This window comes from Uranotaenia lowii, chromosome 3, assembly GCF_029784155.1.
Source record: "Uranotaenia lowii strain MFRU-FL chromosome 3, ASM2978415v1, whole genome shotgun sequence".
Taxonomy (NCBI): Eukaryota; Metazoa; Arthropoda; class Insecta; order Diptera; family Culicidae; genus Uranotaenia; species Uranotaenia lowii.
Window position 1 is genome coordinate 1,540,180 of NC_073693.1, and position 23,964 is coordinate 1,564,143.

Below are 23,964 nucleotides of genomic sequence, written 5' to 3' on the forward strand. Positions count from 1 at the left end.
TTTTACACTAATTTATCAGTTGAAAAAACATTTTTTCATCAAATTCAATTTATTAACCAGATTTGAGAAAAAAATTAAGATTAAGCCGTCAAGGTAGAACTACTGATCATACTGACATGGCGATTAGGACAAAAATTAGACTAGCGATTTTTTTTTTGGTTAAATTTTGCAGGTTTGCAATATCGTCGGAAGGTGGTGTCAGTATTGCGAACCTGCAAAATTTGACAAAAAAATGCCCTGTAGGAAAAATGTACCTGTTTATCCCGGTTTTATCGTATAAATTGCCTATTTCATTTTATGTAGGGTGGCACTCCCTAACTGGGATAATATTTTTTTCTCAAATCGATCGATGCGTACATTTACTGGCAATTTAGCACATTTTACTGGCTTCGGGAATTCCCGGGATTTTTAGGCGTTTCCCGGGATTCGGGAATTCCCGAATTTTTCTAATTCCCGGGAATTCCCGACCGGGAAATCCCGGGTAGGACACTCTAGTCAATACAATAAATTCAACTACAAACTGCAGATAAACTCTACGCTATCAACTATGATGATAATAGATTCAACTGTAATTGATTCAACTGTAAATATGATAGATTCAACTACAATAGCATGATTGATTTTAGACATTCAACTATAAATATAATAGATTCAACTATAAAGTTCCCAGTGAACATTTTGGTCTGTATATTTCAGTTGTTTCTGAGATATACATACTTTTGTACAATCTGGAAAAGTTGTATAGAATATTCTATATGAGCCTATACGTACCAAAGTGGAGGCAATATACGGATCAAACTTTGCTGACCTTGAAAATATAAAACTTTGTATTGCGTTTCCAACAATTTGATTGCAACTTTGCTTTGCACAAAATCTTAGGATTGTACAACTTGCAACTTTCTATTGCCTGTCTTACAATTGATAACAATTTCCATTTGCAGGTAGCCTGAGGTTTGTATAACTTTCTTCACCATTTAATACAATTTATAGTAACTGGATCCCAAAGCAGTTATATTTTTCCCTTATTACGATTTTACTATGAATCGCCGTGAACATAAATACAATAGAATTTGATATTTACTGCAAAAAAATTTAACCATACAACTTCATCTGTATCTTCCATCAGTCTCCAACTCACAACGTTCTGATCCCTGTCCTTCGATACTTCCTCGGCGCCATTTCATGTTGATACAAACGAGCAAATTTGTTCACGTACAGTTGAGAGTGCCGTTTAAAATTCAGTTGATCGTATAAAATACCAATGACTGCATCATTTCGCACTCCAAATCTATTTATAGATGCCGTTTTTGGATATACAACTTCAACCTATCTCATAGACGATTCTATTACAATCAATAATTGTATTCAGCGCAGTGCGACCTTAGCTAGCTATTTACTGTGCTGTTAAACAATTCGACAATCTGCAGATTGTTTAAATTCCATTATACGATATTCTTACAATTACTGTACGACCTTTCATGGAAATAATATGTCCTCATAGATCGCAAGCATGGAAGATTGCTTAATTGTACAGTGGGATTGAATATTGAGCTTTACATAATTCTACTGCGATTCAAAACAACTTTATTGATTTTTCTATACGATTAACAAAATATTATCGTATATAATGAACTATACAAACCATAAACGATAAAATATTACTTGGTTTAGCTACAACATGATGTTTATACAATTCCAATTCAAACTGGATGCTTATACAATCTACAATGAACACTACTTTACGATTTCTGGTTATCTGGGTTGTCTTTCAGTTTATGCATTCAACTACATATATAATAGATTCAACTATAAATATCTGATTTCTTAAACCATAAGTATAATAGATCCAACTACAATTGTATGATTGAATGTCTGAATTCAACTTTAAATATCATAGATTCTACTATAAACATTTTATACAGTTGATTTTCAATCAATTTGATTAAAACCTAAATTTGAGTGTATTGTTCCAGCAGCGGAAGAACACTAAAAGTATGCCAGTGACGCGAACCCGATCAATCTTTTAGAGGTACCGGATCATCTTACCTGACCGCGGGGGCGAACGGTCCCAAGAGGATGTGGAGGAGAAAGAAAAGAAAATAACTGAGTGAGTCCAGTCCCATTTTCGTCAAATAAGTTATAAATGAGACTTTGCTTTTGTAGGAAACTATTCGCAGGATCGTAGTTCAGAGCCAAATGTGCCGACAGGTCCAGAACTGGAATCATCCGATAAGCCTACGGAATACAACTCACTTTTTAAGGAAGTACGGCGTGAGATTTTCTGGTCTTATAGAACGGATCATTTCAACAGAACTGAGACTATCAGTTATAAATTGCTCGCGGTATGAAAAGGTGTATACAAAGTGTTGGTACGTTTAGTGCTTGTTATCAAACGAAACATTGAATTTAAACATCTTTTGAGTTTCCTGCTCACGAACACCTAAGACATATTTAAAAATAGCAATAGCCAATGATTTCTAAATTTTGTATTGATCTTTAATAATCCATTTTATTTATCTTTAAATCTTCAAGCTTCATTATACCGCTAACTTTGCAACAAAAATTTTGCAAATAAAATAATATAATTCCAAAGTTATTTGTAGAAAACTCATTCTTGAAATTTCTCATAAAAAGAAATGTGAGATATGTATCTTGAAAACGAGACCCCAATTTGTTTCTCCAGCAGAAAAAAAACCAATAATTCCAAAATTATTATGATTAAAATGTACCCTCATTTTACGAGCCAGCCATTAGCGTGTAAAATATATACCACCCGAATGTGAGGGGAATTATCGCAACAGGAGATCCGACCAATCCGAAATTTAAAGTTCTCGCTGTTTGCTCAATTTGACTTAATTGCCCTCATAAAACTAAAGAAAGAGCCCATCTTAGTCAGTCGGTGGATTCTTTTCTAGATGAAAGGAGGTCTGTCTCACTACTAATCCCCGGAAAGAATGTCCCGATCATGTTGACCCAGAAACGCGACCCGGTACCTATGCAAATCTGCGGCCAGCCGGCCGGCAAGTGGCTCATTAGCATTGAAATTTGACGATTATTGGCACGAAATTATACTCGCTCCAGTGCCCCTTAAATTGGGCGCTGCTCCAATCTGGTTCTTGATGTCTTCGGAGGATGATGGTCTTCAAGCCGTTGTCACTTCGAAACGATTCGGTAACGGTTTCGATTGGCTTTCAACAATGGAGTCCGCCCACCTGCGCGAATTCTGGATCTCCTCTCAAAACGAAACCTGACATATATAAAACCAATTTGGGTGCCATAAATCTCGCTTCCTCGGGGAAAGAATGGGAAAAAATTTGGTTGTTCTGTTTTTTTTAATCCTGTGATTTAAAACCATAAAATCGCAGTAGGTCAGTCTAACGATCGATGAAATTTGAATATTTTTTGCATCGTTGAAAATAGCAAAATTTCACACGCCAACTTGGATGTTGTTGATATTTATTTCTCTTGAACAAAATGAAAATTAAAAAAAAAAATCGGTCAGGTGTGCGTCTTCCCAAAAACAGTTTCAATTTGTGATTGTGGTTCTGCTTTGTCTAAATCCTTTACAGTGAGCTGCTTCGAGTGGAAAATTGTAATCCTAATCGTAAAATGCCAAACGCCGGTTACCAAATACCCACCCACACCCCTCAAGAACCAATTACGAGCTTCAATTCAACAACTTTCGCCTGGCATCAGCGCCAATACCAGCGAACCGCAAATCAAAGTTAAGTTGCTGATTTGGAAGAAATCACTAAACTTCCGCGTGGGATTCAACGGGGAAAGTACCTTCCTATCTAATACAGTGAGTGAGGTAAGTGAGGTTTTTAGGAGGCAACTTAGGCCTGGCGTGGCTTTGAGCTGTGCTGAGCGCGATGAGCAAAAACTTTTCTAATTAAACAATTAGAAAAACCTTCAAAGTTTGATTAGATTGCCGGAAGTGCTCTCTCGACCCTTTTTACGAACTTAACGTTTGTTTCAATTATGGTTCTTTCACAGATGAGCGAAGTTTGTACTTCAGTACGAAAATTTTACGTCAGTACATATTGAAAAAAAAATCCTTCCACAGATTAACAACACTTGATGTAAATTCTGATTCAACTTTAACAAGAAAAATATGATTGTGGTCTCGAATTTTAATCTTAGGTTTTCAGCTTCGCTTCAATAAAATATATGCAAAATTTCAAATTAAAATTTAAAATTCTTAAAAAAAGATGAGATTTAAAAAAAAAAATATTCTCGGCAGACTAATTTTATTTCAAATTAACATTTTTTGAATATTTGAAATTTTCTTCATTTTTGTTATTCTTGACAAATTTCTCTTTTGAGTAATTTTTGTTAATTTTGTCATTTTTGTCATTTTTGACATTTTTTGTCATATTTGTCAATTTTTATCTTTTTGTCATTTTTGTCATTTTTGTCATTTTTGTCATTTTTGTCATTTTTGTCATTTTTGTCATTTTTGTCATTTTTGTCATTTTTGTCATTTTTGTCATTTTTGTCATTCTTGTCATTTTTGTCATTTTTGTCATTTTTGTCATTTTTGCCATTTTTGTCATTTTTGTCATTTTTGTCATTTTTGTCATTTTCGACATTTTTGTTAAAATTGACTTTAATGGCGAAAATGGCAAAAAGGGTGTCGAAAATTACAAAAATATAAAAAAAATAAAAACTACATTATTTGCAAAAAAAAATGACGAGAAAGACAAAGCTTTTGAGCATTTAGGAAAAAAATATTAATTTTAAGCACATTACACTTAATTTTGTATTTTAAATACAATTTTACTCATGTTTGAAAATGTAAGCCTTGATGCTATCTGATTTCTGACAACAAGTATTGTTCAACCTTAGCCAAGTTTTAAGACAAATTGAACACCGTTCTGTAATTTACCATGCGCTACAGATATTTCATGGTAAAAATGGAGCACGTTTTCTGCCTCTTTGTACGCAACCCAATAGTCATAAATAAAAGCTTATGAATTACTAGCTCACCGATTGTTCTTCGATTTACTATAGCTAAATTAGAATGGGAAATAGTTCGAAATAAAATGGATCCGACCAAAAATTAGCCGTTTAGGAGTCGTGAAAAGACCACCGATTCAAGTAGGCTTTGATTTTTTGTCAGTTCCTTCTTAGTCACAGATCAATGGATGTGATACTCGGTAGTTAATACTTTGCTCTCTGTAAATTATGTTCATTTAAATTCTTTAGAATTCATTTTTGAATAATTTAAAATGAAATACGTTAAGTCGAATAATTATTCAAGGATCAAACTAAACGACTTCTTGTGTGAGCTTAGCACTCGTAACAGTCCATAAACTACAATCGGGTAAATGGTTAGAACAGACAGTTAAGCGTTAGTTCTTAACGTGAGCCGCCACAAATTCGCTACTAAACGCGCTAGTTGATGGCTGTTATTACGAGCTTTTGTGCCGTCTTACAAGATAACTTATAGGCAAAGCTAGATTCAGTCAAATGGATGCAAGGAGGAGGAAAGTCGGGGCAAATCGTAGGACCTACAAAGGTACTGAAAGTCGCACTTAGCAGCAGCAGCAGTGACTGTTGGACTTGGAAGCGTGCTCGCTGCAACCTCAAAGCCCATAAAATCTAGGTTTTAATCATACTTGTGCTAAGGCTTTTGCCGACGACGACTTGTTGCATCTCCGTTTGACTTCTTTTTCCTTCTATGTTTCTTAGGGCGCGCGGCAAAACGCGATGATTGATGAGCTTTTAATAAGTGACTTTTTACATGTAGACAATCTGCTTAGTGGATGTTTCTTTGGCTCGAGTCAAGCTGATTTAAAGAAGAGCAAAATCCCGCGACCACGACACGAGGTTATACTTTACGAATTTAAATCTTTTGTAATAGGATTTACCTGGTAGTTGCATAAATTATGGTTACGGTGCAGCTTTTCAAAACATCAACCAGCGTTCCGACTTCAACAACAATGCCTGCTTTGATTGAACTTTCTGTTTGTCGTCTGTTGCAACCTTTTTGAATGAAAGCTGGAACTGGTTTTCCACTCAAATGACTGTCTGACTGGGCTCCATTTGGCAACGATCCGATTGCTTCGGTTCCGCCATCTTTTGTCGAACGGAAAATAATAATCATAACAAGCGTCGTCTTCCAAAAAGGACAATTTACTCGATTCAATTGTGAGTTTGGTGGCGGCAAAAAGAAAACAAAACAAAACAAACGAGTTCACTTTTCTCCTGATTGCGAATCACGGAACCATCAATCGGAACAACAACTCACAATAAGCGGAGCTAATATCTGCATGGTTGTTTAAGTTTACCTATTTCATAAAAGAGAAACTAAACTTGGTTATGAAAGCAAAATAAAATGGCACTGTTGGAACAGTTTTAAGAATTTAATCATAAATCACACCATTTTAGTTAATTATTCGATTGTAAAAACGAATTGAAAACGAATAAACATTTTAAAAAATTCATATTTTTTACCAATTCAATGACACAAATATTTATTTTTGTGTTGTTTTTCTTTTTCGTCTTTTTCGTTTTGTCATTTTTGTATTTTTTTTTAATTTGTGTTATTTTTAAGTTCGCTTGTCTAGTTATGATCTAATATTCATTTGCTTACCTAATTGAATAGTTCCAAACATCATTGATCACATCGAAAAAAAAACACGCGTGTTTCTAACGGGCCAACGCCTACTTCTGTTAGACAACAGATATTGCTTTTGTATAGATTAATCAAGCAAAGAATTTTGTAGAAAGGAATGACAATCGCTGATGAAATTTTCACGAACGCCGAATGGACTTGGAGCCCTACCTTCTAATTGCAAAAGCCTCTTAAAACACGGTACTAATAATATAGTAGGTATCTCGGAAAGTCCATTGAATTAAATTTGTGTCCAATTTCGCAAAAACATTCCGCGCCTGATGGATGCATGTCGAACAAGCTGCTGAGTAGTCAACAACAATTTGCCATTCTCTGAGCGCTTAGAGATAAATGGTGCGCAGACTGACTGACAACAACAATGGTAGCCGACCATCGAACGCTTTCGAACGATTGCCATTCCTCCTAAACAAGAATCCATTTTCGAAACTGTCCTGCTCCATTCAAAACGGTGATGTTAACATAAATTTTGAGTAACTCCAAACGTGGACGCGTGAGTCGAACGAGGGTTCCCACGTGGCGCTTACTATTTCACTATTACCGCTTCCCATTTTTAGTAGACATAGTCCCACTGTACCAACTAATGGATGGACACGACGCATTTGGCATCACTACTGAGTCTCAGCAACCATTGCAGTTTATTTTTACTACCTCCTCCTAGAGTCCATTCATCCAAACATTATGGCTCGTTGTGTGCTTACTAAGCCTGCTTGGATGCGAGCGATGCTGCACGGCAAATAAATGTCAAACACGAGGAAAAACATGATTTTTCTGCCGGTGGATGGTTTCTTGTTGATAGGATATTCAAGTGCGGTCGTGAAACAAAACAAATTCGTAACCGAGCGCGCGCACAATGACTAACTTAACTACAATCAGTGAGTGATCCCGCAATGGCGCAATACCGTTTAATTACACAAAAAACTTACATAATGGTAATAATTCATTACCCGGTTCAAGTACTTCAGGTCGGATTGGACTGCATTTTTATGGCAGCAGTTTTTTTTTGTTTTGTTTTCAACCTCTTCCTATGATCAGAAAATCAGCGTTGAAAAAATCTTCTACATGACTCTCAAAACATTTGCTGTCAAACAAACGTAAACACAGAGGACTGTTGTTTTGAATTCATCTGTTCTGTTGTGGTATTTTTGTTTGCCCAAGTTACAACCTTGTCAGCTGCAGAATGGAATCCCTGCAAAATGGTTTAATTAATGGCGTACATACTCTGTGCAGACAAGTGCGCGTTCCTCTTAATTATTCCATAGAATCACATCGCGAATTGAATCAGGCAAACGCAGCATAAAGAACAGCTCGCTTGTTAAAGTGTCTGATGAATTAATTCTTAGTCGCCATGGAAACTTCTGGCCTAGGTCAGGAAGAGGCAGCCAGCTACGATTTCGATGCGAGCCGAGTCGCCGCTGCCACATTGTTGGATTCTTAATCATCAGGCAAACCCGACCGCGCCCGGTGTGGTCCAAGTAAGCCTTGAAATCTGCGCTCAAACGACGACAGACTCTTTTTGTTCTGCCAGAAGGGAATTTAAATCTTGGGGGACAGAATCCAATCACACATGAACAATACCGGCTAGGCTGGGGTCTGTTAAAGCCTGACACTCGTGAAACATGCCAACATAAGTCAATAAAGCTTAAACTTGCGGTCTCGCGGCGGTATTGTTGCAGGCGAAGAAATTCTCAGCAAGTTAAACTATTTTTGCAGTCGTTTTTCGCATTCAGAAATTTGTTGAGCGCCCACGTGTGGTCAAATTGGCTTCGGGTCTGACATAAAAAAGCTTCTAGATTAGTCAACTCAACGTGTGACCGGTCTCCAGAACTAAGTAAAAATGTTGTTAAAATTTACAATCCATTTTTTTCAAGTGTTAACTTTTTTTCTGTGGTTGAAAGTAAATAATTTTAATGTGATGAAATATTATTTTATCTGAACGAAAATAGGTTGAAAAAGCATAAACATTATGGAACAATGTATATTATAAATTTAATTTTTTTTTTTTTGACATTTTATTTGTCATTTTTGTCCATTTTTTCCAGATAGAAGAAAGTAAAAATGTTGTACAAATTCACATCCGATTTCTTCAAGAATTAACTTTTTTCTGTGGTCTGTGGTTCTGTGGTTGGGAGTCTTAATGTGATGAAATATTATTTAATCTTAACGAAAAAAAGTTGAAAAAGCATAAACATTATGGAACTATATATATTTTGATTTTTTTTTTCATTTTATTTGTCAATTTTGTCCATTTTTGTCGATTTTTAACAATTTTTGTCAATTTTTGTGGATTTTTTAAATTTTTGTCATTTTTGCAATTTTTGTCATTTTTGTATTTTTTGTAATTTTTGTAATTTTTGTCATTTTTGTCATTTTTGTCATTTTTGTGATTTTTGTGATTTTTGTGTATTTTGTGATTTTTGTGATTTTTGTAATTTTTGTCACTTTTGTCATTTTTGTCATTTTTCTCATTTTTGTCATTTTTGTCATTTTTGTCATTTTTGTCATTTTTGTCATTTTTGTCATTTTTGTCATTTTTGTCATTTTTGTCATTTTTGTCATTTTTGTCATTTTTGTCATTTTTGTCATTTTTGTCATTTTTGTCATTTTTGTCATTTTTGTCATTTTTGTCATTTTTGTCATTTTTGTCATTTTTGTCATTTTTGTCATTTTTGTCATTTTTGTCATTTTTGTCATTTTTGTCATTTTTGTCATTTTTGTCATTTTTGTCATTTTTGTCATTTTTGTCATTTTTGTCATTTTTGTCATTTTTGTCATTTTTGTCATTTTTGTCATTTTTGTCATTTTTGTCATTTTTGTCATTTTTGTCATTTTTGTCATTTTTGTCATTTTTGTCATTTTTGTCATTTTTGTCATTTTTGTCATTTTTGTCATTTTTGTCATTTTTGTCATTTTTGTCATTTTTGTCATTTTTGTCATTTTTGTCATTTTTGTCATTTTTGTCATTTTTGTCATTTTTGTCATTTTTGTCATTTTTGTCATTTTTGTCATTTTTGTCATTTTTGTCATTTTTGTCATTTTTGTCATTTTTGTCATTTTTGTCATTTTTGTCATTTTTGTCATTTTTGTCATTTTTGTCATTTTTGTCATTTTTGTCATTTTTGTCATTTTTGTCTTTTTTGTCATTTTTGTCATTTTTGTCATTTTTGTCATTTTTGTCATTTTTGTCATTTTTGTTATTTTTGTCATTTTTGTCATTTTTGTCATTTTTGTCATTTTTGTCATTTTTGTCATTTTTGTCATTTTTGTCATTTTTGTCATTTTTGTCATTTTTGTCATTTTTGTCATTTTTGTCATTTTTGTCATTTTTGTCATTTTTGTCATTTTTGTCATTTTTGTCATTTTTGTCATTTTTGTCATTTTTGTCATTTTTGTCATTTTTGTCATTTTTGTCATTTTTGTCATTTTTGTCATTTTTGTCATTTTTGTCATTTTTGTCATTTTTGTCATTTTTGTCATTTTTGTCATTTTTGTCATTTTTGTCATTTTTGTCATTTTTGTCATTTTTGTCATTTTTGTCTTTTTTGTCTTTTTTGTCATTTTTGTCATTTTTGTCATTTTTGTCATTTTTGTCATTTTTGTCATTTTTGTCATTTTTGTCATTTTTGTCATTTTTGTCATTTTTGTCATTTTTGTCATTTTTGTCATTTTTGTCATTTTTGTCATTTTTGTCATTTTTGTCATTTTTGTCATTTTTGTCATTTTTGTCATTTTTGTCATTTTTGTCATTTTTGTCATTTTTGTCATTTTTGTCGTTTTTGTCATTTTTGTCATTTTTGTCATTTTTGTTCTTTTCTGTACTTTTCTGTACTTTCAGTCATTTTTGTCATTTTTGTCATTTTTGTCATTTTTGAATTTTTTATAATTTTTGTTATTTTTGTTAGTTTTGAAATTTTTGAAATTTCTGAAATTTTTGAAATTTTTTTAATTTTTGTATTTTTTTGTTAAGTTTTTGGAATTTTTGTAGTTTAATTTTTGTAATTTTTGTATTTTATGTAGTTTTTGTAATTTTTGTAATTTTTGTAATTTTTGTAATTTTTGTAATTTCTGTAATTTTTGTCATTTTTATAATTTTTGTAATTTTTGTAATCGTTGTAATTTTTTTTTTTATTTTTGTTAGTTTGGAAATTGTTGTGATTTCTGCAATATTTGAAATTTTTGTAAATTTTTTAATTTTTGTTTTTTTTTGTAAGTTTTTTAATTTTTGTAATTTTTGTCATTTTTGTTATTTTTGTTTTTTTTAAGTTTGGCATTTTTGTCATTTTCGTCGATATCCAAATTTACATCTCCAAAATGCTCATAACAAATATTCCTCTGTATGCAGGCGTTTGCAGCAGGCCATGACGAAATTCGATTCATGTTTGCCCACAAGCATCATAAAATGTCAAAATTCGAATTTGATTACTGTAACTTAGCCTACTAGACACCCAAATCCTATAAAATGGAGTCATTTGGACCCTAGCCTTTACGGATTGCACATTTGCATCGCATCACGGTGATGGTGCGGTCAGTTAATAAAATTTTCGCTTTCTTTTATAAGGCACGATTTGTTTAGCATCATCACCATACGTAGGACTATGGATGAAGGCTGAAGAGGCTGAGCTGTTGTTGTTTATTTTTCTTTTATTCCACTCGCTTGCTCTCGGATAAATGCGTAATTGACTTTGAAACGATGACGGCGGGCGTGCGCGTATCGCGAATTCATTCAGCGCATCCCCCTGCTCACACATCTCCCCTCAACCGGCTTTTCCCTCGCATCACCTACATATTTAGCAACAACAATAACAACAATGGGTTGATTCGAGCTGATGAAATGCTGTTGAAAGAGGAAGGATATCAAAAGAAACATCATTTGCAGCTCATTATCCATTCCGGTTGTTACATATAAACTTCGACGAATCACACGCGTCCATATTGTACCGGTCCTACCCACTTCGAGCGCTGAAGGAAAGTGAAATCTCCTGCACTTCAAATTCCTTACAAATATGGAAATCATCAGTAATTGACTTTAAGAGGTCTCATCTGTGGCGAACAGGCAACAAAACAAACATCATTGAGGCAAGGAACGAGATTAAATCAACAAAGACAACGACGTTTTGCTTCAGAGAGCAGCTGTTGAACTTGTCACAATAGGAATAATTTGTTTCTTAACAGAAATTGTGAAAGTTCAACTGATAAGTTTAGTGCTGTCAAATTGCTGCTATAAAATATGCCCGGGCAAGCTGAAAGACGAAAAGAATTACCCAACAGCCTGTTCATACGTTTAGATACGCTGTTAATGAAGTTTTAAGTAGTTTTGAGGAAAATGTATACCAACTCTTGTTGTTGATAATCGATTCTGTACGAAGTTTGACACCCCATAGTGATCTCGACTTTGCACCATTCTTCGTCGGCAACAAAAGGCACCCATCCATAATGGCAGCCTATCTATCCGATGCCTAAAGGCCCACAAATAGCCCTTCAAGCGCCGAGACAAACTAACAAGTAAGCTAGCTAGAAGATGGAGTGTTCTAAATTGGCAGTTTCGGAAAATGGCAACCTCCGAAAAAGGTCGCCCATCACAGTAGACGATGCTTGCTTGTTGATGCTTATGTTGCCAATTTTAAACGACCATAAAGTGCACCACTACTAGCAATAGCAGGCCGTGGCGAGGAAGTGCATAACTCTCCCCGAGCAGACTTTGATGCCTAAATCGATAGCAAACTTAAACCAAAACGAGGTGTCAACAGCAAACTGATAGTATAATTTGGTATAGGATATTTTATGATAGCAAAACAAGGCATAGTTTAGGTTTCAATAATTTTCATTTGATAGCAAGCTGAAACCAAAATTAGGTACCGACGGCAAATTGATAGACAACCTGAAGCATAATTATATATTGAACTGATTTGATAGCAAAACAAGGCATCAATACGGTGTCCTAAACTTAAAAAAAATTTCTTCGAAACCAGATCTAATTTCAAAACCACGCACCCTGTCATATTGCGCTTGAATATGGACAGCGAAACTTTTGTCCTCAAAGAGCATTGAAGTTAGTGGGTCGCACCCGAGTATGTGGATCCTCTTATTTCGGTTAGGTAAAGTGATGATTTTTTACCGACTATTACTGGTTCCGAACGTTCTTGAGTTAAATCTCATAGCCACAATCCTTCTCGATATTTTATGAATATCTCTATTTGATCATTGAATTATTTACCCAAATATACCAAAAATCAATAACATTAGATATTTCCATGCATGCTAGACAGTGCTAGAATAGAACTTGGTGGTACTAGCCAACCTCAAGCCAAAGCCGTGCGAAAAGAAGGAGGGTTTGGTGTTTGAGCCTGCAGCTCATCGCCCATTGAAACTTTTTTCCGAATAATTTCAGAATTCTGATTCTGATTTTAATTGCGACATTTAGTTCTTATTTTCAAATTGCAATGCTGGAATCAGCGTTCATTTAACGTGGCTTATGAGGTTATTAGAATATTCAAATAAATATGAACATCAGTTTATGTTTCATCCAGTATTAATACTGAATTGATGTTTGCCCAAAAATAACTTATTTTTTTAAATTGAAATAGGTACAATTATAAAAAGAGTTTTAATTAATACCTCAACTCAACGCTTAAACAAAATTTTGATTATATATGACAATTGAAAAAATGATTTCAACTTGTTTCAAATATGAACGATATTAATTTCATAGTTTGCCTTTAGCGGAAATACTTTGATTCGAAATTTGAAAGAAGAATCTAAGCTGGGATAGATATTTTTTTTATATTATTTCACATTGATTCATGAAGTTAATCAATATTTATAATGAATTTTATTCAAATACGAAGGCACTGATAAGAACAACAAAATGAATGCTGGGCATATATTGTACTTTACTGAGTCATACGGATGCGCTCGCATAAAAACAAAACAACAAAAACAGACGAACAAAAACAGAATGAACGAAACTTCGTTTGCTCGCTACCACAGTGACTGTTCGCGTTTAATATATTACCGAGCAGATTTACAGTAAGTGAAAGTTACCATCTGATTGTGTGGTCCACCATTAATCTTTTTATCCGTTGCAGGGACTGTAATATTTGTTTACATCGCCGGCTGCAGCAGAATTCTCGGCGACTGGAGCCGCCCGGAAGGGAGGATCATCCTACTGGAACCGCACGGCAACTCTAATATGCCCGTACTGAAACTGCTGGCGCAGATCTCCAAAACATTGACCTCGAACTTCATGCCTGTGTTCCAGGAGCATCAGATAGCGGTTCCTTTAACCGGTTATAGAATCCTTCCTTTAACCGGTTAAGGAAACCTTAAGAAGAGGCGGCACCTTTATCGGGCCTTTCCACCAACTTGAAACGGTAGAAATCGTAGATCAGTTGAAGCGGTGAATAAAGTCCGGTCAAGAAGTGTTTTTAAAGAGAAATTTGTTCTGTCGTTTTTATAGGAATCAAAGACATTCTTCCACGTTCGTTGAGCAATGAAAAGATGATACGAGAATTTAGCAAGGTGAGTTGAATTTGGGGATGGTAAAAATAGCAGAAATTGAATATAAAAACATATTTCAATTGCAGCAAGGTGCGAACGTTGCCGTCGGCGATTTTTCCTTTTGGAAGATACGGATTGACTGTATTATGTGGTCAGTCGGAAAAGCTGGATTTGGATGAACGCCAACTTGAAGTGTTAGCCTGGACAATCGTTTGCAGTCGATCTCTTACAAAACTTATCCGAGAACGGATATGAGCATCTGGCTGGTAATATGAAGTATCCCAGAAATTGGAGAAATATTCAGCTCGCTGGTACCGTTCCTATAGGTACATATGCACATCTAAAAAAAAGACTAAAACTTTGTTTTTTTTTTAGGAATTCATTATTCTACGTGATGAAATACTCAACCAAATAAGTAGACAGGGCTTCCTGTGGTCCAATGATGACCTACCTGGTGGAGGTTTCCAAGAGGAAGAATACATGAACGAAGGCTGTACGATTCTTTACAAAATCGGTGAGTCTTACCCTTTTTAAATTCAAATCTGGTTAATATGAAAAACTTCAAAGTTTTCAATGTGCTTTAAATTTGAAATCAGTTTAACAGCGTTAGAAAAACAGATTATCTTTACGTGCAATAGGATTGCTTGCTTTGTAATAACAAGAGTTTTGAATAGTTGGATGTTTTTTTTTATTCGTGAATACCTACAATATGTTTTTTTATTTATTTATTTCGAAACGATTTAAGCCAAGAATTTTCATTTAGCTATGATAAATCTTTTTTGCCACTTTCTGCAGTACGATAAGGTATGTGGCTATCAGTAACGCAAATAAACAACAAATTTCATTATCATAGAAGGAAGGGACGTTATACAACTTAGATTTATTGAACAAATGCTTAAATAATAATCATAGTAAAAATATTTATTAAGGCAATGAGGGATAAATGCTAATGTAATATGAATACCTCTTCTATCTTCAGTTGCATAATTTAATAGTTGTATGAACACAGCAATTACCTCTGATGAATATTTCCACCACTTTCAGATGCGGAAGTGAAGGAATGCAAATAGCCTGAATTTATGCAATCATGAGTGCAGCCGATATTCATAACATATTTTTATGTTTATTTTTGGATTTGCTTGTAAAAACTGAATGTATACGATACAATGCTCTCTAGGGTTTTTGGAGTAAATCATTCGGTGTTTGTTAAATCATAATTTTAGTATTAACCATAAAAAATATTCAAAGCTTCTGAATATTGTTGTTTTTGAACATTGTCCATTATGCATTTCAGATTCAATGATTAAAGGTGGATGTGAGTAGTCAATCAAGCTAAGCTAAGCTAAGCTAAATCATTCGGTGTTTGTTCGATCAGTTCTTTAACGATGAACTTCTCAATTAGATATGAAGCAAAAATACATTATCGAAAAAAATAATTGCATATCTTAAGAATAGCGTTTATTCGAAAAAAGCGAACATCAAATTCTTCATTACAATTTTGCTTCAGAAATCCGCTTGTGCTCTGTTTGTCCTTTATTAGAAATAATTTGAATATTTTCGGGCGTCTCAAACAGAAAGAAACCTTGTGGTTCATGGGGTTAATGATTTGACTATTCAGACTTTTTTTTTCTTACAATGTATCAAAGGAAACCACATTCCGATCAATGATGCGTAGTTTTCAGAAACAAATATTTTAAATTTAATAAAAGCTGTGTTGGTAAAAATCTAGGCCACCCATGGTGTGAAGCTAACTCCAAGCTAGACAAAGGTTGCGTTGTTTAGATTGCTGGAAATCGTCGCATGTCTGAATTTTTCGGAGACTTGAGACACTTGAAACTAACCAAAACTTTCGTTATTCTAGTACTAATAAAAATTCATGAATTATTTAATTACATTTCATAAATTTGGTGAAAAATGTCATGTTTATACTTTTTTGCTATGCAGACACCGATGAATTTGCAATCACATATGTTATATTTCCATAATATACTGCTAACACGTTGCATAACTGAAGGCGATTCTGGTTTCTCGAGCAGAGAAAGTAGTCCAAATGCTATCACGCCATGATAACCAAATTTGCTTTTACTTTGGTTGACCTAAGGCGGTAAACAGCAAAAATATAAAGAGAAAAATCAAACTCAGAGAGCAAAGTACGGCCAAACTTACCAGTAATTGAGAACATAATTATACCTCGTTTTGCTATCATTATCCAAAATTTTTGAAAGCATAATGATGTCAAATTTTGCCATCACAGATAATTCGGCGATGCCTTAAATTGGTATCATTGTGCTCTTCAAGCTCTCAAAAAATGAGGTGTAGTTATGGTCTCATTTTTAGCAAAATAAGGCATCACTTTGCTAACCAAGTATGAAAATTTGTGCTCTCATTTTTGCTGTGTACCACCTTATGTCAAGCAAAATGAGAGCAAATCAGGCTCTCAGGGCGTGATAGCAAAATTTGCTATAATTTTGCCATAAAAGTCTGCTCGGGTCTGTCTACCTATAAAATGCTGCTTCCCCAGCTTGCTACGATCGGGAAGCAAAACTATGCAAAGCCTGGCACAATCGCTAGTGATTTTTTTTTTAGCTTTTTTTAATCTTTTCTTAGTCAATCTGTCGGCTGTTGTTGTTGTTTGTTGTTATTTGAAGGTGCGACAAAAAACTCACTAAAGTTGCATTTTTTTTTCGTTGCCTCGCCAAATTGTGCTTAAAATAAGACCTTTCGAAGTTCATTCCTTCCCTACGGTTGGCGCCATTTATTTTTCCCTGTCTCTGTCTCTCAGTTTTGCTTTCCGGCCGCTCTGTGTCGGTCGTTAAAGAATCGCGTCAGATTGACTTGTGAACTTTGACTTCGAGACACTGAAGGGGCCCAAATGGAAGGTTTAAATTGGCCCGCTCTGAGGTTAGCAGCTGTTGTCAGGTCATATTGATTTTGAAGCTTTCAAAAGTTCAAAAGTTGGGGTGCAATCCAAAAGTTTCAGTTCAGTGGGAGGGTTTCAGTTTCCGAAACCACCCCCCCGACGACCTTGATTATAGGTCCAAAACGCCTGTGCAATCAGAATTGGCCGCCCCCTCTGTAGAATCTGGAGAAAAAGTTTTGCATTTCAATTTGCACTAAATTCAAAGTTTATCGTTGAAGCGCTCTGGTTTCTTTTGATTTAAGTTTAAATAATATGAGATAGATATGAATAGTCAATCCAACTAAGCTAAGCGAGGTTCAGCTTGTTTACTAAGCTGAGCTGAAGAATTTTTTCGGGGTGTCTTTCGATGTGATTCTATTCAATAATTTATTTTTTTCAAATTTCTAATTTGAGGAAAATTACAATACTCGTTTTTCAATTGCTTATTTAAAATATCGAAACTTATACAGCACATGAATTAAAACATTATTTTTATTTTCTTGTATCTGAGCTGTAACAATTAATTTTTCGCTTCATCTGCGACCTTGCGAAGTCATGATGACACTTCCCACGTTCTACCCCATTCTCGTTCTCCATGTGGAAAGCTTTGAAGCTTGACAAGTTCATCGGATCATGTGAACTTTCAACTCATCTGACATATCACTATTTATTTGCCGGGCTGCCCCTAACTACTGATGTAACAACATTATGTTCTAAGTAATTTCTTTTACTAGACATAAACTCAACAACAACAGAACGTCTTTATTTGTAGGATGAACCACTAAATAGGCACTCTAACTCGGCTTGATAGCACCTAGTTTTTGCTGCTCGACAGAAGCGCATCCGATTCGCAACCACCTTCGGGCGACTGACAAGTCTTACAGTATTTAAGTATTCAAAGCTCCCACCCCCTGGCATCTGTCACCGGTCGTTTTCGCTGGAAGTGGAACGACACAATTCCAATTGAGTGTACGAAGAACGTACATATGTATGTACTTACGCTACGACATGTAGTCAGTATCGATATCACCTGGGAAGAATCGCCGCCCTCAAATGCACACGTGAGTAAAACGATTCGTTTCGTACGTGAACGGTTTCCACTTTGAAATCTATTCGGGCAATTGAACTCATAAAGAGTTCCTCTATTGGGTAGGTGAGCTTCATTCGATTTGTCAAAATTTAAAGTTAAAAACAATACTTATGTGGAATAATTTACAAAAAACGGTCACGGCCAAGGTTGCCGAAAAAAATTCTGTGTTTTTGAGAAAAAAAGTTCTGACTTTCTGTGATTTTACCCAAAATTTCTATGATGGTTTTCTGTGATGCTATTGCCTTTAATTTTATTGAAAATACATGATAAATTGGGTCTTCTTAACATTTTAGTATGAAAAAATCAAGTATCATTACCAATCTTATCATACTTTTCTAATTCTAAGGAAAAAATCTAAATTTTATTTTGGCCAAGAAAAAAAAATTTTGGAAACCCTTTCAAAATTCAAAAATTCTGTGAAATCTGTGAATATTTCAAAATTCTGTGTTCTGTGACATAGATTCTGTGATGAAAATTTGCTCAAAATTCTGTGAATTTACGGATATTTCTGTGATTTCGGCAACCTTGGTCACGGCATTACATACTATAACACACTATACATATATAACAAAGAAATAGCACTCAATTCTTTTCAAGACATTGAAAGGGCATTCGACAACGCATCTCATAAGGTGCCCCTCGACAATTGATGATTGGACTAGTGCCATGCTATTAAATTGAACAATCAAAGCCAGTCCAACGAAGAGATGTTCACGGGTTCTGCCACCATTTTAGTGGTCAGGAACTAATGGCATCCCTCCAATTATATTGAAACTCTGTGCTGATAATCTTTGTTTTGCTTTAACTAAAATTTTTGATCGTTCGTTATCAAATTCTTTTTTCCCTTCGTTTCCCTTCGCTGTCAGTGAAACTAGGGCCATTTGAATCGGCTGAATTCAACAATGTTTCTGGGGTCCCCCTAGGCAGTAACCTGGGACCTCTATTATTCTCCATCTTTTTATACGATGTGTTGCTACATTTCCCGGAAAAATGCCTGCTCGGGCTTCAAACATACATCGACTTGTTCGCTAACTGGCGTAAGCTCAACTACCTTTCCATGAGAATATCGAAGGTTCAGGCATAGATTTGAAATTAGAATTGTTTCATGGCTTTCATGACTTTTGAGAATTCGAAACTCTTGTTCAAGGTACTAAACTTATTTTTTTTTGATTTTATGTTATCTATTTTTTGCATATTTCGAGAACCAATTAACAAATGGTATCAAATTTGGCAGGGGGTGGTGTTTGGGAACGAGGAATATTTCTCCCTCCTCTCAGTGGGGTGATAGGAAAGGGGGAAGGGGGGCTACCTTACAATTTTTCATACAACTCGAAATCTAATCAAGATATTGGAACCCAATTTTGCGTGGGAAGGTATTTGGATACGAAAAATATTTCAACGATTATTTGAGACCCCTTCCTTCTTCCAGTTTGGAGAAAGGAAAGAGGAAGGGGAGTTCCATACAATTTTTACTGCATAACTCGAGAACTACCTTAGGGAAGCTTCCATACAAATTTTAAGCATAACTCGAGATTTATTCGAGCAAACGAAACCAAATTTGGCATCGAAAAGTATGTAAGTGTAGAGAGGAGAAGAAAGGAGGAGGCTCCATATAAATTTTGTTGTCAAGCTTAAAAACTTATCAATCAACGAAACTTTATTTGACATAAGAGGATATTTGGATTTCGAAAAAATGGGTATGATTATTATAGACCACGACCTCCATTCAGCAAGGGGTGATGGAAAGGACAACGGGGGCTCTCTTATCAGTTTTTTAGCATAAATCCAGAACATATCAAGCAAAGTCAACCATATTTTATAAGTTCATGCATTTGAATTATGTTATAATTTGATTTAGAATAATGCCATGAAAGCAAGAAAAAATTGAATAATTTCTGAAAATATCATTTGATTTTGAAAGGTGTAGCAAAGCACACCGGGTTAGCTAGTGAATTTTGCAAATTCCTGCTTTGGTCCTGATTGTAATTTTGTTTAAAGATTTCATTTCTCATCTGTAGTTTTTTTTTCGAAACTTGATTAGAAATTATGATTTTTATTTGAGTCACGGAATTGTTGTTCTAAATAAAACATTTTTTAGGTTCTGAACTCTTAAACTCTTACATATAACTGTATATCCATGGAATTTGATTTTAATTCTTTTGTTTAATTTTTCAATTTTATTTTCTTAGCCTGAAATCGTCATGTTACTTATAAATTGTTAAAAGGGAAATATTTATTCTGCTTTCGATGAAGCAAAACCCAAATACCAATGATGAAATTAAAAACTTATTAAAAATCAATCCTTGAATTTGTCTAAACAAGATAATTCTACCATATAATAGAGGTAGCGAGTTTTATTTAGCGTTTAACAGCTCTAATCAGAGCTTTTATTTTTGAAAAGTTGCATAACTATTCCGCACTATTTGCACGTAATAGACAATTTTCAATGTGAAGATACCGGATACTACCTTCTACGCGGTTGGCACATGAAAGAAAACATCGATCAGTGATCAAAAATGTGAAAGGCGTAATCATTACTTATAACTTAAGGTTGCCAGAATTTTTTCATCAATTTCGGTTATTTGATTTCCAAATTGACGACAAAAAATCCGAGCAATATCCGGCAAATTTTGGTCAAAGCCCAGAAATTACTCAACGAAAACCAAAAAAAAAATTGATAAAAAAAAAATGTCCATCAAAAGTCATCGACAGATTTCAAATCGTATTAAAGGCTTCCAATAAAACTACCATGATTGTTTTTATAAAACTATCTCGAAAAATTTTGCTATAGAGGCATAACCATTTTGCTACAACACAATTTGTTTTTTTTTTTTGTTTGATTTACCAAATAAATTGAATAAATCCGGACACAATCCAGGCATTTTTCAATGAAATCCGGGCAACCCAAATGTCCCTGTCTGTTCCCAAATTGTGTATTATATATCAGGGTGAATCCGGATAAAACCGGGTAATCTGGCAACCTTATTAAAACATGTTTGTTTTACATTTTATCTTCTAGGTGTTGTCAAAGAAATTTTACAGTAGAATGAGTTCTGTAAGAAAATGTTATGATTTTTTTTATTTATCTCCTTATAAGTGAGTTGAAAAATTTAACTTCTAACGACAAACTTATTTAAAATGCAATTTTTTTAAGCTTTGTCTTGAACGTTGAGTTTCTAAAACATTCATCTAATGAGTTACAGTGTAAAATATTGAAATAACCTTAAAAAATCAGTTTTTCAATAATAACTTTTTATCTGGTAACTTTAAAATCCACAAAATATTCTACAAAGTTGTTTTCATGAACAAAATACATATTTTGGTTGAACATTGTAAGCATGTAAACTGTAAGCTCATATTGAGTTATATTGAAAAAATGCATAAAAATAGTGCTTTTTCATCCTCAATTTTCGAACAATAGGCTACTTTAGACAGGTCGCACTGTATGCAAATAATCATCAAGGCTTTGTCTATGAAACACTGTTAAAATTGTTTGTATTCACTGGTATCTAATCGAGAAACATCTATTTTACTTTACCATGATTTTTCAACTCAATGTTCTAGGCAAAGTTTCATAAATTTACATTTTAAATAATTTTGTGGAAGACAACAAAGTGATTCAACCTACAGTTTAGAAGTTAGATTTTTAATCTCACTTATAAGGGGATAAATAAAAAAAATCGTAACATTTACTTATAGAACTCATTCTACTGTAAAACTTTTTCTACGACACCTAGAGGATAAAATGTAAAACAAAAAAGTTTTTAGCAACGATTACGATTGCCCAGGGCCTCCGAAGGCTTAATCCGGCCGTATTTATGGTGAAATCAAGATAAAACAACTGTATGCACAAAACAAATAAGCATAGGTCTCGCTCAGCACTGTCTAGAAACTGGTCACATTTTTGATTTTAAAAATACTAAAATATAAGAAAGAGTTATTGTATTACTGTTACTGTTTCTATATAAAGTTGAGAGGTGACGATGATGTCATGAATAGGCATTCCTTGAATTTAAAGACCACTTATGACCCAATAATATCCAAATTGACACAGACACTCACAAACAAATGCAAAACCAAACAAACTGTCCAAAACCAAAATAGTTTAGACGATGGCAAGTAAAATTTAGATAAGTTTAAATCAAAATTAAAATTTATGACAAAATGACATTGTGGACCCATCAATTTTGGAATCAACTTGGCGTTAGTTAATTCAATGTTTAATAGCTTTATTATGGTCATATAAATTGCTGTTGGTTTTATATCGGTTTTATGCCATATAGCTGAAATTTGAAATTTCTTTCGCAAACCAACCAATTACACACGTATCATGAGATCATCACGTTGCCTGACGCCATCTCGAAATCCAATATGGCGTCTTCCACTTAACTTAAAAATATTGTAAATGGCTTATAATCGCATACAAGCCCAGCAATATTGTTATTGGGTGTACGGGATATTTGAGTAGAAGTCAAATTTCGCTATCTGACGCCACCCAATATGATGACTACCACTGTCCTTTAAAATGCTGTAAATCGCCGAAAATTTCATCCAAATTGCATGCTATTTTAAGTCATTTACAGCATTTTAAAGTTCAGTGGAAGCTGACATATTGGATTTCAAGATGGCGTTAGATTGCAAAATTCGACTTCTTCTAGTTTTGCCCGTGGGGCTTTCATGCAATTTTCAGTGATTAACACCAGACATATGGTGGCATGAGGTGAGTCCTAAGATGGTTTTATATCATATATCTTTGATATCATACCCGATTGGGACAAGATTTTTTTTTGTTTTTCTAGGATAATATTGGGATAAGATGCTCAATCAGCCATCAACTGTCACTTGAATCAATAAGGCAGATGAGCCTGATAGCATGTCGTAACGTAGGGTCGCAGTGAGCTCTCCCTTACAAGGGAAAAAGGATCGTCAAAAGTAAAAATGTTTGTTTTATTATTTGAAATAAAAAACATACTAAAAGTTCTGATTAGGTGACTCTGTAGAAAGCCTTAAAAAGCATAGAATTTGTCACAGAAAATATTTACCCTTGAAATGTTTGTCTCTTCTAGCAGAAAGACAAAAGAAAACAAACCTGTTCTGTTGTTTTAATTACTGCAGTTTAGGCCGCGCTTAAGTCCCCGGCTCAAACGCCCACTTCCACATGGGCGTATTTTTCGAGTAATTAGTATGCCAGTTCCTGCCTCTTCAAGCTGAGGCATGGCGATACAAAGGTATGGTATGGCTATCCGTAGAAATCGACCACCCTTCATCCGGTCGACTTAGTAGTTGTTGGGCCCGCGCGATGACCTTCTCGATCTAATCTATGCTTAGCTTTGCTGCGCAGAGGAACAATATCAAAGCCTACAAAGCTATTCAACCATCTATGAATTAGCCTGTCATTATAAGGTTTGTCCCTATACAAGAATAACTTCGCTTTTGATATCTAATGTTTACGTTAAATTTTCAAATGACAATTATCTGTTAGAAACACTATTGATTATGATTCGGATAGTCAAATCGAAAAGTAAACCTTCTTTTCAATATGTTTAGTCAATTCCTCGATCATTTCAGATCGAGAAAATCAAACCACTACCCAATTCATTTGTTTGGTTTATGGCTTTTTGAATAATTGGACCGATTTGCTTTACCTGCATTCAGCTTCTGTTGTTGCTGTTGCATAATGCGCTCTCCGTTTAACCCTATGCTCACGTGAATCGAACAAAATAACATCCCTTTAACAATGAATGAACGTTGTTGGCTTAAAAGTAATAACCGCAATGATGATTATTACGTTCGAAGAAAATTGAAAGTGTATCAAATTTCGATCGTGCCACCCCCCGCAAA